Genomic DNA, 19,649 nt, shown 5'->3' on the forward strand with positions numbered 1-19,649 from the left:
ACTGGTCAATGACCAAAGGTACAAGGGGACCCAGGGTATGCCTGACCAGCGACGTGCCAAAGGTAACAGGTTAATCACCCCAGGACTGCAAACTGGCCACTTAGAACTCTCCTGGAGGCTTTTCAGCATCTAAGAGACCCCAGTAGAACTCTTATTTGGACACAGCCAAATTCTAACCTCATGAGCATCTTCTGGTAAATCACGCTCAAAGCACCAGGTCAAACTGCTAGGAGCTGGTTGTGATGCTTAACGTTCAAAGGCTGTTACCAAAGTGTCTACGATGACTATTTCCATGAGTCAAGGGCATTTCTATCATTTACATGTATTTAGAGTAACAGTCAGTGGAGTTTGGACTATGATAAGAACTGGGCAAGATTTATTTAATAACCACTTTTAAGTGCTGTTTAGTCATTCAGCTTTTCAGAGGATTTCCTTTTCAGCTATTTCATACGTGGGCGACGGAATGGTAGCTCAAGCGTAAATGATGAAGCCATAGCTAAGCAAATGATTCTCGTCCCTTGGGCTGTTCCTATGAGAGATCTAGTTGACATCATCCAGCACAGCTCCTATGAGAGAGAACATACCCATCTCACACACTGGGAAATGGACTAAGGATGAACCTCCAGTTTGGTGCTTTTCAAACTGTGGTCTTGCAGGCTGTCTTGTAAGATGAAGGGCTCTTCCTCCAAAGCAGTGCATTGCTCTCAGGGAGAAGAAGGGGGCCGATAAACCACTGAAGGTACAGGGTTAGCTGACAAGAGCAAAACCTGTATTATTTTTACCCATACTGGTGGGGGGAGAAAAAGGAGTAAAAGTAGGCATCTCAAAATGAGCGATTATGTGGCCAGTAACGAAAACAGAGATCACTGAGGGAAAAAGGAGATGTTACTGGTTTTGAAATGAAGTCTCTGCTATGGAGGCTGCACTGTAGCGCTCTGGATAACAGCTGTGCACGAGGATGCCCTGACTGCGGAAGGACGGAAGGTACCCTTCTTCCTGCGGGGCCGGCGGGCTTCAGCCAAGAGAAGCAACAGGCTCCCAGCACTAAGTGAACAAAAGGGTCGTAATCAAGAAGGACGGTGGGTATCGGGGGCTTCACCTGCGCTCCTGTGAAGCAGCTCTGCTCAGGGCTGACGCTTTCACCTCAGCTGTGCTCTGGCACCGCCAGGGCCACATCAGCCAAGGACAATGTACTGCTCAGGCTGCACAAACATATGCGTAGGCAGAGAGACAGGCCCTTCGCCCTGTGCCTGCACACGCGGACCGTGGACCCAGCCTTTCCAACAAGCTTAGGATAGAGAGAAAGGGAGGACCGCGTGCTTCCAAGTAACCGCGGCCCGTTAGGAGACGCCCATGAGAAACTACAAGTGAAAATTCAAGAAGGATTTTTAGTCTGTTTTGTTTTGTAAGTTTTACACTGTTCTATCATGATGAGAAACTTCAAATGTCACAATTGCACCTTTCTATGATAAAGCAGTAGTAATTATTAGGAAGAAGATGACATCTTATTATGAGGAAAAGTAAGGTATACGTTGTTTTTAATGCTCTGTTGAAAGAAAAAGAGTGATTTATCTCCCTCCATCCTCCCCTCCCCACCAAAACAAAACAAAAACAGAAAAAGCAAAAAAACAAACAAAAACACACCTCAGAAGAGACAAAAGAAGAAAAATGCTTTCATGCCTAGGAGCTGTCCACCCTTAAAAAGGACAATAGCACGTGTATAAAATGGTTATTTCTAGTGTACATTTTTGGAAACCACAGGAACGTGCAGACTAGAGGAGCCGACAGTCACCAAGAGGTTAATTGTACTGTGTTCTCATCCAGTTTGGGTTGCAGGCTTTATTTTTTGAAGCCCCACCATCATCAGCTTTACAGGAAATCCATGCTTTGCTTTCTAAGGTTTTCCTTTTTTTTTTTTTTTTCTTTTTCAAAATTGACTCCATCCCATTAAAAAGAAAATCTAGCTTATTTCAAACAACCTATACATATTTTATATCATTCTAAGGGAAACCTCAAACAACAGAACACTATCAAAATGTTGCCAAGGTTATGTACTCAATGATTTAATAACCTCAAAAGGGAAATACATGTAAACAAGTACATATCACAGCTCTGGGTTAAGGAGGACAGGGTTTAGTTTTCCAAACAGTGTTGTGTTTTAAAAACATATCACTCTTATTTCCACTGTTGCACGTCAGCCTCAGTTGCTAAGGAACTGACATACACTGGAGGTCCGATTTCTTCTTTACAAACTTTATAAAACAGCAGGTAAGTCCCAAATGCATTCTCTCTCTCATCTGGATTCTGGGGAGGGAGAGCAGTCTAGTTCTATTCTTGCCCATATTTTCTCTCTTTGTGTAATGGTAAATGATGTAATAAATCAGAATCCCTACGGCAAAGGACTTTCCCCTCTTGCAATGTTAAATACACAGAGATAGCTTCTAAACTATGATGGCTAAACTTTATTTGTACAGAAATCCTTGCAGGTCATTAGGCTATATATTGGATGACAGAGGGGAGGCAAGGCAGGCTTCTTAGCAATAGTGCTTTGCTAGCTGTCAGATTACTATTACTTCAGTGTTATTCTGCTTGGATCCCATGCTATAACATGTAATATACTATTGCATTGCTATGACATATGTCACATTCAAAGCATGTTGGTTTGGCCACGGCCCACACCGATGACCAAAAGTGCAAAGGGCAGGACACTCTTTACTAGGACACAACAGCTAATATGATAGTGCTGCCCTTCACATCCGGGTCTACTCAGTCTAACTCCAGCCATGGCTGCGCATGACGATTCCTCTGTCCTGGATGAAGGTACCTGGCAACCAGACAAGATCGCCGTGCACTAATACACTGCTCTAATGTCACCTGCTGTGCACCCCTAAAGAGAAGCTGGTCTTTGGGCGCTCTCAGGACTGAGGGCCGGGAGCGGACAGGGGTCTCCCCAGCACCCTCCTCCACGTCCCTGGGATGTGCCCTGCGGGGTTAAGACCATCTCCACATCAGGGCACACGAGCACCTCAGTGGTCACAAATCTACCCTGACTCTTTCCCTTTGAGTGAAATCACTTCCCCCAAAGGCATCGTTTTGCATGGGTTTTTTTCCACCAGAAAATGATTTCTCACCCAAACACAAGAATAACTGGTTTACAAGGTAGGTAGTCTCACTAGTGTCCACATTATGACCGGCTGACAAACCCGAATATCAAGCCTGTGCCGCTAATCATCCCTCCAGGTTCAGCACCGGAGGCGAGCTGCTTCCTGGCTGGGGGGCGGGGAGGCCCCCTTGGTCGCACGCCCATGCGCTGTCCCCTTCCGGCCGTACACCCTCAGCGAAGCAGCTCGGGGTGCTGTGCTTAGGAAGACATCGAGTGGACTCAGACAGCTGTCCCCCTCCATTTAGAGGGACAGATGTGCTTCAGCTGATAGAAGATGGGGGATGTACACGCTACCCCTGAGCAAGTCACATCTGTCGTGGGGCTTATATTTTCAGGCACGGGGTCACGTCACCCAGTGGTTTCACTCAAGCCCTTCTGAGGTTCCATCTGTGCCCAGTGCTGTAGGAAGCGGGGCCGGAAGGCAGGCACAGTAGGTGACATCACACACCAGCCCTGCCCTGGGAAAAGGGGGGCTGTTCGTAGGGAGATGGGGAGACAGGTGGGTAACTATGGAGACGCTGCGGGCTGTGAAGACAGAGAGATGAGGCACAGGGGGCAGCAAGTAGCCTGACGTCTCCAGGAAGGGTGGAACGAAGGCCGCTCTCCCTGCCTCTCTGGAGCCGGCTGCCGTGAAAAAGCAACAAACTCAGCAAGGCAGAAACCCGTGGAAACCAACCTGAAATTAATGAATGCTTGGAAGGATAACAATAAAAAAATCAAAACAAAGACACCTGATTTATGAAAAGGTGCTGAAAAGCAAGGAAACTGAAAAAGTCGGCCAGAAGGCACAGCCAATGAGAGCTCACATGGAGTGGTTTTTTTTCACCTGATGATTCGATTTGAAGAAAGTAATACTCTGTAGCATAACTAAAGAGAAGGAATGCAAGGCCCTCAGGTTCAGAGGAGGAAAGGTGGTGGAGGGGCAGGGGGGAAAAACGTCCGGTGGTTTGGGGAAAGCAGAGCCACAGGCTATGATACTGAAGGAAGAGAGCCATGAATAAATATGAGGATGGAATTCCAGGAGGACCCAGGTGGAGCCTGCACGGGACTCTGAACTGCTAGGCCTGTGCCGTGACCCCCCGACTCAGCGCTGAAAGGGAAGTCCCCCCATCCTCTTCCTGAGGACAGAGCAGACCCTCACACAGAATGCGGAGGAGGCTTAGCTCAGGGAGACACCCAGGAAAGGAAGGCGGGCCTCTGGCTGCGGTCCTCTGATCAGAGCACGGACGGCGGCCTCTCAGGAGCTGCCTGCACTTCACACCGATGTCGGTGACTCCAAGACTGGACTCCACACTCCTCTGTGCTCAGGAGGAGCCCTGCTAAGGAGCACCGTCCAGGGCACGGAAGGAAGATGGAGCTCACCTCAGAGAGGGTTATGTGGGGCTTTGGAGTAAGTGGGCTTCCACGTCCAGGCTCATCTCGTACAGACACCCGCTGCGGGTGGCCTCCAGGCACGGTCCCCCTGCGTGCCCGCGGGTCGTGGAGCAACTGTTGCATTCAGTGAGAATATATTTTACAAACCGTGAAGTGCTCTACAAACGTGAACTCTGCACCAGGCAAAGCAAAGGGCGATGTTTATTTTGTTGCGTTAAAACGGAGTCCCCCTACGATTGAGGTCCCTTGCTGAGTTTATGATTAATCTCTCTATCCAAAACTTTATTCCCTTTCTTGTCCCCTGCGACCTCAATTCTCTGCTAACTGAACACTAACCAACCAGAGTCAGAGGACCAAAATTGCAGTTGTTAACATCGTTATTGTACTACAATTGCTATTATACATATGATCATTAGCGTACAGACTCAGGCTGTTCCTCGAGGTCAAGAGGAGCCAACAGACCAGCAAGCCATGGACCATCTAGCCAGAGAATCCACACTGGGGACATCTTGACCCCCTGAAACTATGATGAAGAAATGTCAAGAAAGGTTACAAGAGGATGATTAACCCCAGCTTCTTTGTTCTTCCCCTTTAAACACAGCCCCCCTCAACTCAAAGACAAAACAGGAGTGGATTGGAGGCTTATCTCCCACTCCCTTGCCTAACGTCCTGCAATAAACCCTTACTTTGTTGCAGACACCTGCGCTCAGAGTTTGGCTTTCTGAGCCTCGGGACACACCAGCCCTTTCTCAGTTACAGCCTCCTGAAAAAAGACTGTCCACTTCTGCTGAACGTAAAAGAAAAAACTGGGTTAAATGTTTGTTTTCCACCTTCTTAATTTAAGGTATTTGTATTAATACTGGCCGATTCTTAAAAAAGAAATGTACAAATATATATATTTATTTATTTAGAGGTGTTCCTTTTACAATATGGATATGGTCCAATTACAGAAAATATTTTCATTTCCACAAATTTTCACCTCAGTTCTGAGCTTCCTAGTAGCTTATTGGTTTCTTATTATTAAATGCTGCATTTTGACTATTTTTCAAGAGGGTATCAAGATATCAATGGAGGGGGCTTCCCTGGTGGCGCAGTGGTTGAGAGTCCGCCTGCCGATGCAGGGGACACGGGTTCGTGCCCCGGTATGGAAGGATCCCACGTGCCGCGGAGCGGCTGGGCCCATGAGCCATGGCCGCTGAGCCTGCGCGTCCGGAGCCTGTGCTCCGCAATGGGAGAGGCCACAGCAGTGAGAGGCCCGCGTACCGCAAAAAAAAAAAAAAAAAAAAAAAAAAGAAATATCAATGGAGGGCTTCCCTGGTGGCGCAATGGGTCCGGGAAGATCCCTGTGCTCCACAATGGGAGAGGCCACAGCAGTGAGAGGCCCGCGTACCGGGACGGAAAAAAAAAAAAAAAAAAAAAAAAAGGTATCAATGGAATGAGGGCACAGGTAAGCCTACATCAATAGATACAGGTAGATGTTTTAAAATTTTGTTCTCACTACGAAACTTAGCAATAACACTAGAAAACTTAGCGATAACACATTTAAAATTAGAATTTGAATGCCACTTATGGACTAATCAGGGAAAAGGAAACATGATATAGAAGTGGCAGACCCCTTGGAAATTAGCTAGGCACGTTAAGACATGATGAGGCCACAATAAATTACAGGGCGGGGAGCATGAATTTTAAAGTCCAGGTAGCTACTGATTGTGAACAGCGGAACAAGTATTTCTCTAGCCATAAAGAGATCAGAGTTATTTTGCATGTGAAATCATTCAAAACTGCCTTCCATGTCCCACTAGCAGGGGACAGCTCACCACTACAGACTTTTTTTAATTTTTTTTGCAGTACGCAGGCCTCTCACTGTTGTGGCCTCTCCCGTTGCGGAGCGCAGGCTCCGGACGCGCAGGCGCAGCGGCCATGGCTCACGGGCCCAGCCGCTCCGCGGCACGTGGGATCTTCCCGGACCGGGGCACGAACCCGCGTCCCCTGCATCGGCAGGCGGACTCTCAACCGCTGCGCCACCAGGGAAGCCCACCTCTACAGACTTTAGATGACATCAGCTTACAGGCAATGGTTTCCCATGGAAATGGCTGAAGGCACGTGACGTTCCTCTTATGCCCACCACCACCACCACCACCACCACCCCACCCCACCCCCGCCTCCCCGGCTCTCCTGGGTCCCGGACGCCAGCGGGAAGCGCGGGTCCCACAGCAGCCTGAAGCGGCGTCCAGCCTCAGGCTCCCCTGTTCTTCCGTCTCCCACAGTCCACCCAGGAGAATCTGCCCAGTCCCACCTGTTAATTCCACCCCAGGGGTTCTGTTTCACATCCACCCATCTCTCTTCCAAGTCTTGTCAATTCATCCTCCAAGGACTGTTGGACACTCCCATTTATGAGTTCTCAAATGGCCGCAATCACAGCCAATGAGGCACGTGGATCGAGAAGACGTTTTGATTTTAAATTCACCCAGTTTCGAAGGCCCGTGGCACCGACCTCCTCCCCTCCCACGTGCCAGCACCTCCCCTACATTGTTATTAAGCCAACTGTCCATACAGGTAATTAGGACAAATGATATTTTTCAGCATTACTGCTTTTTCCAATGACGACTATGCGAACAGCATGGTTTTCTACTGCTGCTCGTTGCAAATCGATAATATTTTAATAACATTAGGGGAAATGTAACTTTGGTCAAGGGGCCTGGACACCTAACCACAATTTCTGATACTATTTCTACAGCAAAATGTATTCTAAATGATTTTTATGGGTTACAGCCTGGCTGTAAGCTGTAGACACCACCAAAATACAAACACACAAACATAAAGCCGTACAAAGAAGCCCTCTAAGGTGGGTCCACTCCCTGCTGTTTACAACGTAAACATTTACCACACAGAAAGAGGGAGCAAAACCAAGGAGCCTCATCTAATTTAATTCCAGATGACACATCTCTGCTGTCGCCAGGCCCTGGTCTAACTGTACTATTATCATCCTAAGCACAGCACAGTGAAGATGAGGATGAACTTGCTTCCTCCAGAGCCCTAATGTTTTCCAATGCCAAATACTCCGAAGTATTTTGAATTTTCCAATCACTATTTCATTAAAGCAAATGGCTGAGAACTGACTGCATTATAATGAAGCATTTTCAAAGCTTGAAGGAAAAAAATGAATATTCCTAGTATTTGCATTTAGCTGAAAATGCAAAGAGCTCCCATTACGGATAATGTAATGCAGTGGCCCCTGGCGGGGGAGGGGAAGAAGAGAGAAACAGAGCAGCGCTGCTATCCAGTTACTAAGTATTCCTTGTTGTTCCCACGGTTATGCATAATTTGAATTCTCTCTCAGGCAAGCAATGTAAAACATCGCACTAGATCTATTAACGAATTGCCATGACTGATAATGGAACTCACTCTCTTCACCAGCTCACCCCAAACCAGCTCGTGTAAAGTTGGGTAACATCATTGTCAGCTTCATCCTCTCCCGGTGGCCAAGTCCATTTGATTCTAGACAGCTTTTCTCTTTTAGTGCTCCCTCCCCGCCCCCGGCCCTACTCTAGGCCTCCTGCAGCTCTCCGGTGGTGGCCCCAAGAGCCTCTTAATTGGTTTCCCCACCTCTGCTCTCACCTCTCTCTAATTCATTAGCCACACTGAAACCAAAGTTATCTTTCGAATATGCAAATCCAAGCACTTCACACCCCCACTGAGAACCCTTCAGCATTCGCCAGTGGCCTAAGGATCAAGGCCAAACTCCTTACCCTGACTGATGGGGTACTGTCCCACTCAGGAAGAATCTGCCATTTTCCACCTGGAACTCTCTTGCTTTCCAGAATAGCGGATACGCCACTCTCTTTAGATCGACCTCAGGTCTCAGCTGGAACCAAAGCTTCCCTGACCCTTAGGATGGGTTATAGGATCCTGGGATAAACCCCCTATTCTTCCCCTATCTCAGACCTGATCACATTCTTCGGTAGGTGCCTGCCTGTCTGTTTGCCCTTCTAGGTTAATCGCTGCACAGCTAAAAGTCAGTCCTTTGTCCTGTTCCGTCTTTAGTGACTAGCACTGGACCTGCCACACCGTAGGTGTCCAAGAAACGTCTGTTGAATGAACACATTGATGAAGACACTCTTGCCCCCCTGCATTCCATATTCTCCATTAATAGTGAAACTATTCTCCATTTAATAGGGAAAACACTCCAAAACAGTATAGTAAGCACCTGAGAAAGAGGGTTACAACTTTCAGCTCTTTAAGCGGCCCCCATAATTTGTTTCAAACACCTTGGTGTGTTACTGCCATAATGGTCAACAAATTTGAAAAAGGCTTGGTCCCATTTGTATGTCTAGATTAGAGAAGGGGCCAGTGGTACCTGTAGCTACCCTCCCCAAAATCTGTGTCAAACAGCAGCCTATGACAAAAAGAAAATGAAATTTAACCTATCATTTCAAAAAGTGCATGTTACCTAAATCCTAGTAATTCAACTAAAACCAACCAAACAAAGAAAGACAACAACAAAAAACCCACTACTGAGCAAATCCAGCCTTAAACATCTTTCCCCCAAAGTAGGAAAAAACAAAACCCAGCGAAAGTACTGCTGACACACATGTAAAATCCAAGTGTTTCCAGCATCTGTCCTCCAGCACGTGCCTGCCCCTGCTTGCCCTTAACCCAGCCGGCTCTACTTTAGCAAGTCCCCTTAACGCGAGTCACGGATTCAATACAGAGCAAAAGAACAGTCGGCTCTAGTCAAGGATGGGTGACAATAAACAGGTGTGGCGGCAGCATGCCTGGCTCAAAGTCTGAGTCATGCTGCTTTACATAGGGGCAGCACTTCAGACTTTCCAAAGCTCTTTTGTGTCTAGTCTCTGTGTGGTCTGCACTTCCAAAAGAAGGTACAGAAACCCTTTATACCCATTTAACAGCTGGGAAAGCTGAAGCCCCCAGAAGTCAAGTTCTTTGCTCAAGGTCATAGAGCCAGTGGGTGCAGGGATGGAGGAGGTCAAGTCCAGGGGGGCCTATCAGGAGTGCACATTCTTTCTCTCAACCATGTTGCAGTCAGCTTGCAGCACTGCTAGCAACTACAGAGAAGCCACAGGGACTCAGGGCCTCTCTCAATAAGCATGAACTCTTTCCCCTCTCTGTTTGCTCTGCTGCTTTCTCCAAGGAGGGCTCTAAACAGCAAGAAGACCAGTTTAAACTGAAGAACCCAGGGGCAGGGTGGTAGAAAAGAGAGAAGAACACTTTCTGTTCTATTTCCCCTAAATATCTGCATTTTCCCTAGAACAGTCAACTCCCAATACTCTCCTCTGAGACCCTAAGCATGAACTATTGGTCAGAGAAGACTGGCTGCTCTGCAGAGAGACTGAACGACCTGGCACAGCTATTCAATATGCTCATCTTTAACTTGGGGAAGGTGACGACCCCACCGTACATGCCAGGAGCCTCAGGCAGGAGCTGGCACCTTGGAAAGTTGGTTAATTTTTTCCTCCTCTCCCACGAGTTCACCCAGGAAGTTTGGGGACGCAAACTTCTTGAGCATCAATGAACTCATCAAAAACAGCACTCTTCTCTGCCGTGAAACCTGCAGGGACAGACACCTTCCCAGATGTATGAGTAAAAGCCACTCACTCCTTTTCCTCCCTGGGCTTCTGCCCAATCCCAAGGGGAGTATTTGGTCCAAAATGTGCTCACTGGGGGGCTTCCCTGGTGGCGCAGTGGTTGGGAGTCCGCCTGCCGATGCAGGCGGCACGGGTTCGTGCCCCGGTCCGGGAGGATCCCACATGCCGTGGAGCGGCTGGGCCCGTGAGCCGTGGCCGCTGAGCCTGCGCGTCCGGAGCCTGTGCTCCGCGACGGGAGAGGCCACAACAGTGAGAGGCCCGCGTACCGAAAAAAAAAAAAAAAAAAAAAAAAAGTGCTTACTGAAAAGAATGAAAGTCCTGAAAGAGTTTAAAAGTATTACATGATGAAAAACTGAAATGATGTCTCAGCATTTTAAAAAATGCTTTTAATAAAAGAAATCATTTGGAGGAGCTCAGTACCATGTGGCTTTGAAAGAACTAGGACACAGTTTCCGGGGGCAGAACTCACTGGATGGTAAAGTGGCACCCTGGTTGGGAATGTCCACTGGGGGCTGGGTCCACATTCGACAGGCGCCTGCAGGGGAAACTGGGACAACTTTCTACAGCCATGTGGTGTCGCACACAGTGGAAGGCGTGAAAAGGTGCGCGTGTGCACAGGTATTTCTAGTGTGAATCCAAAGAAATAATCAGAAGCAAAGATCTCTGAACAAAAATGTTTCAGAGCACTATTTCTAATAGAATGAAACAGGAAAAACTGAACGTCTAGCTACAGAGGATTGTGAAGGAAATTATGGTGTATCCTTGTGAAAGAATACCATTAATCATATTTGAGATGGATACTTAAAATCAAGGGGAACTGCCTGTGATATAAAGTGGAAAGAGGTTACAATGTTGTTTGAAAATACACGGATAGAAAAGAGATGAGAAGGACATGCACTAAAATAATACACAGCAATATCTCTAGGTCGTGGGCCTAGAGATAATGCTATATATCCTCATTTTCTTCTTGATACTTTTATTTATTTTTCTTCTTCATGCAATGACTATAACCAGAATAAAAGTACCAAAAATTTTATTAAAGAGAGATCCTCTTCAAAAGCCACCAGCTTTCTGAGCAGCTTATGTAGTTAATGAAAATTTTTAAAAGGTTGATAAGCTATACATAACATAAAATTTGTCATTCTAACCATTTAAAGTATACAGTTCAGTGGCAGTAAGTACATTCACAGTCTTGTGCCACCATCACCACCATCCATCTTCAGAACTTACTCACCCCGAACTGAAACTACCCCTTAAACAATAACTCCCATTCCTCCCTCCCCGAAACCCTGGTAGCTGCTATCCCACTTTCTGTCTTGATGACTTAGACTACTTAAGGTGCCTCATATACGTGGAACCGTACTTCCACATACACAGAAGCATGTCCTCCTGTGTCTGGCTTATTTCACTTAGCATAATGTCCTCAAGCTTCATCTATGTTGTAGCATACGTCAAAATTTCATCCCCTTTTTAAGGCTGAATAAATAGTCCACAGCATGTACGTACCACATTTCATTTTATGATACTAGCTTTACGTTTTACGGTATGAAGCAGACTTTAATTTTTAAGCATGTCTGAAAATCAAAATGATCAGCAGTCCATATAACTGAAGGATGTATAAGCACTGAAGAATTAAAAACACCCAATCGTACAAAATAAAGGGAAAAGTTATTTTACCCAGAAAGTCAGATTTTCTACCTGCCTTAAATCCACTAAAATCCACAACATTGAGCCGTATTTCGCAACAGGAAAGAGTAGCAGCGCTACACACTGTAATAACGGTGAGTGGCCGCGAACTCAGTTATCTGGGACCAAAGGCGTGTGTGTCACTTTGTCTTAGCAATTAAAAAGGCTCCCACAGCACTCAGAACAGCCGTGGCCTCGGAGGGAGGGGCACCAGAAACCTTCTGGGCTGATGGAGACCCTCCATATCTTGCCTGGGGTGTGGGTTATGTACGGTGTGCATCTGTCATTTGTCAGAACTCGCGGACCTGCTCATGTAAGACCTGTGTACCTCACGGTATGCAAACGATACTGTGATTTTTAAAAAGGAAAGAAAAGCAGGTTCACCAGCCTCCTCCCCTGACAGAAGACATATTAAGCCTAAAAGAAATTAGAGTAAATAAGAAGTTTAGAAGGGGAGGTACGCCCTGGCCTCAGGTGATACAACGCTGCATCGGAAAAGGCAGGGGGTGAGAATCAAAACCCATCCCAAGAAAAACCCACAGCTGAATGTGAGTGTGGAGCAGAGAAGGGACCCCTGACTCCCTATTTTGGATCGGGCTGGTGGCAAGGGTCTTTCCAGTTGCTGCTGCGCTGGTCTTGGCTAGGATTGTGAGGAGGTGACGGTTACCTCTTTCTTATGAGGCGAGGCTACTTGTTAACTCTGCTCTGCGCCGTCTGTCTTTCTAAAATGTCAAGTTGAGGCCACACGTCGTGGGAGACCTCTGTGTCCCAGCGCCGCAACTTTCCTGCCAAACCATTTAGAGCACTCAGACAATTTGTTTTTCTTTTTTGTAATCTGCTATTTTAGATTCTACACACTACCATTCCCCTGTATTGAAATGCATGACCCAGTGGCCAACAGATCTCTCGGGGCTGTTTATGGGTCAGCAGTAAGAGCATACCTACTTCTTATCATCCTAAAGACAGCTTTGGAAACACAAAGCAGCCACACCTAAGCCAATGGGCACAGGAAAAAACAACAGTCCGGGACTCAAAAACTTCCCTAGGCTTAATGTGATATTTCTAAAAAAACTGAGCAGGGATTCTGACAAGCTTATGGATGTGGACTCACTGTTATCTAGTTAAGACAACCAGGAGTGAGCAGCTTTCACCATGTAAACGCTCTTGCTGGACCAGAACCCGGAAAGCTTCCCGACCCAAACCAACCCCTTCTGTCTCTCTCACAAAATAAGCTACTTTTAGTTCTCACATCCTGGGAGGATTGCGGCCACAAAGCCAACTTCTGCCCTCTCTCATTCTTGCCTCAGCTTTCTCCCTAGAAAGTCTCCTTAATCTGCTTTTAAAAACATTCAGCTTTTCAGCCATTGAATTCCAAACTGAACACCCCCGAGGAGCCTCAGCCTCACCTTTCTAGTCACCCTGGAAAGTTCTTATCCAGGGAGTCCCACTATTTGCTTTTAACTTCCTCCCAGCCTGAAGTCACAGGTCCCCACGGCCTGCCGCAGTCCCCACCCAGGTGGGATGAGCCCAGACGAGGCACAGCAGGTGCACTGGGAACGTGGGCCTGGAGGCGCCTCTCGCCTCCTTGTGGAGAAGGAGGAGCCATACACACAGCCCCCCCCCCCCCCCCCCGCCCTCAGGTTGGGGACAGAGATGTGGACCCACGCTGGTACGAGGACTGCCCATTTATACTGACAAGCCCATCTACAGAAAGGCAACCCTGTAACGGCGCTGGGTGTCAGACTCATGGAAAGCCTCGCTGATCTTGTGATAGCAAAACCCCATAAAAAATGTAAAAGCCAGCTAGGGCCCGTGAGCTAACTTAGACCAAAAGGTACTCTTCCCACAAGAAAGGAAGCGGGTCCATCTGTCCCTTGGGACCACGTGGCATTCCTGGACCAGCTGTCCAGGCTGTTTTCTGATAACTCATTGTCTAGGAGGATAAATACCACCTTTGCCCTGACAAATAACTAAGTCCTTTCCCTTCCCAAGGCGGACTTGGAAAACATTTTTGGCGTGGAGAAGCAGTCACATAGAACCAGAAAGCTGTGATGCATAAGTCTTCATTTGACTGAGATAACTGTAGTCTTGGCCATTTTAAGCTCATTTGTTCTCAGCATCGTGAGCAGTACTTGGTTTTTGGCATAGCCCCTGAATGATCCCCAAACCACAGAAATGGCAAAATTAAAACAAAACAGAAACAAACCTGGGGTTTGTACGGCTTGCTTCGAAGTCTGCTAATTTCCCTATCCTGTGACTCTATTCTCATCTTTGCAGATGGGTGGTATCCACGTTGGGGACAGGAGAATTTACAGAGAATGAGGCAGGGGTGACAACCTCCAGATAAGAACTGCCTCTATGTAGCTTGCCGTTCATCGCCATGACCACAGACTCACCGATGCTACTGCAAGTACTGAGTACCCTGCGTTACGTCATCACGGACTGCGGTGTGATGCTCTGACTGCAAAAGTGTTTCATGTACGTCTTCTCAAATAGGACCTGCTTTGAGAGCAGGGCCTGTGTCAAACCTGGCAACACTCCCCTTATGCAAAGGTCACTTACCTGACATGGACTCTAGAATCTCTCTAGAACAGAAACCAAAATAGGGCAGGGCAGGAGAGCTAGTTTAACAAAGTGTATATACCTTTTTCGCAAGGGAGACCTCCAAAATTATTTATTCTTCATTTTTTCATGGATTTCTAATGGATTTTAGTTTCTGGGGCCCAGAGCAGATCCAAAACAGAAAATTAAAAAGCAAGTATTCAACATGTATTAGCTATTTTTATTAATTATTATTTTTATTTTGTCGGTCGGTGCCAACATCTTTGTTAAGTAGTTTGAGTATCACCTGTCAGTGGATATCCTGTCAGCTGATTGCCAGCAACCTTCACAAGCCACCAAAAACAGTTCATTGAGCTCTGAATATAGTATTTATCTAATACGGTAGAGAAAGGTGCAACATAGATTTCTTGTACTACAAAAAGAAAATGAAAATCAGTGATTTGCATTTTAAAGGATGACCTTCAGGGACTTCCTTGGTGGTCCAGTGGTTAAGACTTCGCCTTCCAGTGCAGGGGGGTGCGGGTTCAATCCCTGGTCAGGGAGCTAAGATACCATATGCCTCGCGGCCAAAAAACCAAAACATAAAACAGAAGCAATACGGTAACAAATTCACGAAAGACTTTAGGGCTTCCCTGGTGGCTCAGTGGTTGAGAGCCCGCCTGCCAATGCAGGGGACACGGGTTCGTGCCCCGGTCCGGGAGGATCCCACGTGCCGCGGAGCGGCTGGGCCCGTGAGCCATGGCCGCTGAGCCTGCGCAGCCAGAGCCTGTGCTCCACAACGGGAGAGGCCACAGCAGTGAGAGGCCCGCGTACCGCAAAAAAAAAAAAAAAAAAGACTTTAAAATTGGTCCGCATCAAAAAAAAAAAAAGGATAAGCTTCAGTTATCAAGAAAATGCACTCAGAGAGGTAGCTGATATCTAGATAATTCTGCAATAAAACAGGGTTTTCTATATTTCTACGACATTGCCACATCAACTAATAAAGTCATAGGTGTTAAAAAAAACACTGGATTTAATTTTTAAAATGTAGATATGACCCAAGTCACTCTGGTGTAAGTTTAAAGAGGTTTATTTATTTCAGAGCAAAAAGACATGGAAACCAATTACTGGCCACTAATATAAAACTGGGCTTGTCACATCAAAAAAGTGAGATGATGCTATAAACGATATTATTTGGTACGCGTTTAAAACTGCTTTTAAAGAATCAGAAGTATAACTAGAAAGAGATTTAGATATCGTCTTGATGTAAAAAGTATTCGATGCGCTTTTGAAGGAGATACTTGGGAAGACGTATTCTGACAAAGTACTAGTTAGGCTGGTCATCCAACCAGCTCAATAAATAAATGAGTAAAGAAACAAACCGCAGAATTATACCTCTGTGGCTCTAGAAATAATCTACTTACCTAAGTGCAGTGAAAGAGAGGTACTTCAAACACAGATGTACATCTAAAGAAAACTGGGAAACACAGTGGAGAAGGGAGTATCGATTGGACTAAGGGGGTCACGGTGTCCTTGACTAAGTACGGACTGACAGTGACCTCATTTTCTATGTATGAATGAGAAGCTGAAACAGGCATCAAATTATGCTAGGCATAAAGCCCAAGGCAGTCAGAGAAAACACATTATCTACTTATTACACAGAGATGCTCATTGAAACTTTATGTTGGAAAAAACAAACAAAAAACCTCAGCATTTAAACAATAGGGGAATATACAGCAAAGGAAATTACTGTATGCTCATGCAAGCACATATTATACTGCTATTTAAAAATCACAGTTAAATACTTTTAAGTGATATGGGAAAAATGCCTCTGTGTTCTGTGAAATATATATATATTATATATATATATGTACACACATATGTATATTCTCAATTATGTAAAAAAAAAAAAAATTGGCAGGAGATACACAAAACGTTAAAGGGGTTTTTTTCTTCAGAGTCGAATTAGAGGTATTTTTACTTTTTTCCTCCATTTGTTAATATGTAACCAAACTTTAAATGGTATGTGTTACTTTAATAATTAGAAAAAAATAAATGTTGTTTTGAGATTTAGTCCATTAATATAGAATAGATTGGAGGAGAAAACAGTCTCTCACCGACAGTTACTTCGAAACTTAACCTGGGATTTACTTTTCTGTCTGGAAGTACTTTGGAAAGTGGAACATACAATGGACACTTTTGTTATTACTTAGGGCAGGCTCTGCCTGGGGAGGTCTCTTCCATCACTTAGTGACATAGGATGACCAGTCCCTGCCCAGTAGTGGCCAGTGCCATGCACAACATTCACTTAAAAAAAAAAAAATTCCTGTACTTCCCGGAGACCTTTATTTTAAAGGGGGGTGGGGTGGGGGGCATTTCTCTACTTAGTAGATGAGGAGAACATTTATTATGCTACTTTTCCTGGGCTTCTCTCTCTCTCTCTGTTTTTGTTTTTTTTTTTTTTTTGCCCCATTTTGTGATGTTAGTAACTTGAAACCCTCTTATACTGTGGAAGCCTAACTCTAGGTTTCTTAAGTTAGAAAGGAGGGCTGGGGAAACATGAAACATTCCTATCATACATGTTACTCTAGTAATCAACAATCCATATGCGAAACTCCTCGTTCACAGATAAATCCCTTGGGTCTTTGATCTATTATATTGGACCCAAGCAAATTCAGTGATTCACTCAGGGTTACCTGAAAGAACTCAAGTAACGTCTTGAGTGTTAAAGAGTAGACTGCCTGGCACTGAGCAGAACACATTCCTTCTAAAGTGAGAACAACTTCAACTTCTTTCTCTCTCAAGTCTTCTCAAGAGCTGTCCTTAACATTTTAAGTGTCATTAGGTACCTTATTAAAAAAAAAAAAAAAATCACTGATTTATTCTACATAATTTGGTGAACTTGGCTTTTGAGGAATTCAGGGACTTTGGGCCAAGTTTAATTTTAAACAGAAATCACAGTCCTCTGAATATGGTGAGATCAAATGGACATTTGCAGACCCTTCTGAAGAAATGCATTGTATTTCTTCAATGTATCTTCGTATCTTCCATCAGCAATCTACATTGCTCTAATGATACAGACTAAGTGATTTCTAAATAATTTTGTGAAGTTATCAGTTGTTTCTTATCTTTTTTCCTCTTCTCTTAATCAAAGGCTATGCCAACCTTGTCAAAATAAGATACAGCATTGATTTAATTAATTATCTGGATAATCTGGCCCTTCTTACATGACCTTCTTGGTCACATCTCCCTTTCCTGAGAAGCCTCATTATGACTAGCTTACATCTGCTGAGTCTTTAGCATTCAAACTATGACAGCTAAGATTACATTTAAGCCAAGGCTGGAACTCCGAAAAGCCAGAACTCACCTCTAAATGTCTAAGAACTCCCGGGGGTGGCTCTCAGTGGGCAAGCAGAGAGCACAGTGGCTAAGGGACAGGAGGATGTGGCTGGAGCCCGGCTCTGGCCTGCACCGCCTGTGTGATCGTGGACAAAGGCCTTAACGTGCCTAGGCCTCTTATTCTTTCCTCGTATATAACACGTGCTGAGATGTTACAAGCACGTACTAAGTGCTCGATGAATGGAAGCAATGAATACTTTTGCTTCTCAATCTGTAAAAATAGAAATAAAATGCTAATTCCACATATACTGCAACTATCATCAAGTGTTCTACACACCTAAAGGGTTCTACAAACATTGTTTCGGTTTCTGCAATAAGGGTGTATTCTCATTTCTTCCATGGTGCCTATGCTTAATATTAAAAAGCAGGTCATTTTATTCCATACAGCTTTTCTTTTTTCAGTGTAGAATTCAACACTTGCCTCCACCCCCAAATTACTGCCACCATCAAAATTGAAAACTGTGATGATAGATTTCATTAAATATTCCATAATATTGGGGTTTCTTCCCTGACTGGCCTATAACATTACAGGGAGAGCTCTACATAACGGATTCCTGAATTACTGAAATGTGAATCATTGTTCACTCATAGCAAGGTATAATATACACCTGCCCACTCTGAAAGAAGAACGGTAGAAACCTACATGTGTCCATCTGTCCATAGAACATGACAAGACTCCACATCAAGAGCTGCATACTTTCAGAAGTTTACCATAGACCCGTATTTGTATATAATAGGTTCATTGTTCCTCCTCTTTACTGTGCCTCAAAGCAGTTGGGGTAAAATGTTCTTTTATTCATGACCCACCTATGACCAGGTCACTCTTTAGCTCACATTGCAATTCTTTCCCTCCAGTTTACCCGTAAGAAAAAGTAAGTTCTGTTCTTTGCACCCTGCCCCCTTTTGCAAAATTATCATCTGATACCAGAAGGCAAAGCAAGGTTTTGGAAACATATCAATTTCTTCCCTCCATCTCCCTACCCCAACTCTGATAAAATATCTCTACCACCAGGCAGCCTGTAACCTCATAAGTACACTGGTGCTTAAGGGACAAGGACCTCAAAGGACACTTACTGATAAAACTTGCTTCAGTGCAACAAGACAACTCTTCCAGCACTTCGCTTATGTCACCTATGACAAGGAGGTTGGCAACTATCAAGGATGAGTGTGAATTATTAGACCCACTAGGATAGACCTCCTGTGTAGTCGTCCTTTATGTCTAGCTTCCCTTTTGTGACCTCAGGGAGACCCCTTTCTTTACACTCAAATCAAATCCTTAGTTATATCACCTTGCATTAAATCAAGGCAAATGTGAGGCAATACCGTGGTATGTTTCAGGCCATTTAATTATGGCAAAGAATACTCATTTCTTCCAGTTATCCCTATATAATACACACACACACACACACACACACACACACACACAGCTGCTACATTTCAGGGAGAAGCTATGTGTGGTCAGCAGCCTGGGCTTTCTGACAACCTTTGGAGCAGCTCCAATTAGATAAGCTTTAAAACAGTAAAAGGTTGAGGTGAATACACAGCACTTGACTCATCTAAAATGTGCAGTGTAATAAATTCAGGCCTAAAAACCTTTCCAAAGATTAGAGGAAATGCCCAAAGTCACCAGTTAATTATGCAAAAAGGGAAGGTTTTGGGGGGTGGGGGTAGAAGTGGAGCATCAGAGGAGCCGTTGGGGGACCCTGGAGAGGCGCTGGCAGAGCGAAGTGGCAACAGAAAAGATGTAATATTTCATCAAAGGAAATAAATTGGCTTACTAGCTAGACAGAGGTCTCCAGAGGCTATGCTGCAATACATTGTGAACACCGGTCAGCAACAAAATTCGAACTAAAAAGTAGCTTACAAGGTGGGCTAAGTAT

At 45.1% G+C, this 19,649-nt stretch overlaps 1 protein-coding gene across 2 annotated transcripts in view; it reads right to left on the bottom strand.

Moving 5' to 3' along the window:
• ANKH (ANKH inorganic pyrophosphate transport regulator) overlaps nucleotides 1–19,649 on the bottom strand; it is a 144,673-nt gene that overhangs the window by 123,373 nt on the left and 1,651 nt on the right. The window lies entirely within an intron of this gene.

The sequence above is a fragment of the Kogia breviceps genome, chromosome 4, assembly GCF_026419965.1.
Source record: "Kogia breviceps isolate mKogBre1 chromosome 4, mKogBre1 haplotype 1, whole genome shotgun sequence".
NCBI classification, from domain to species: domain Eukaryota; kingdom Metazoa; phylum Chordata; class Mammalia; order Artiodactyla; family Physeteridae; genus Kogia; species Kogia breviceps.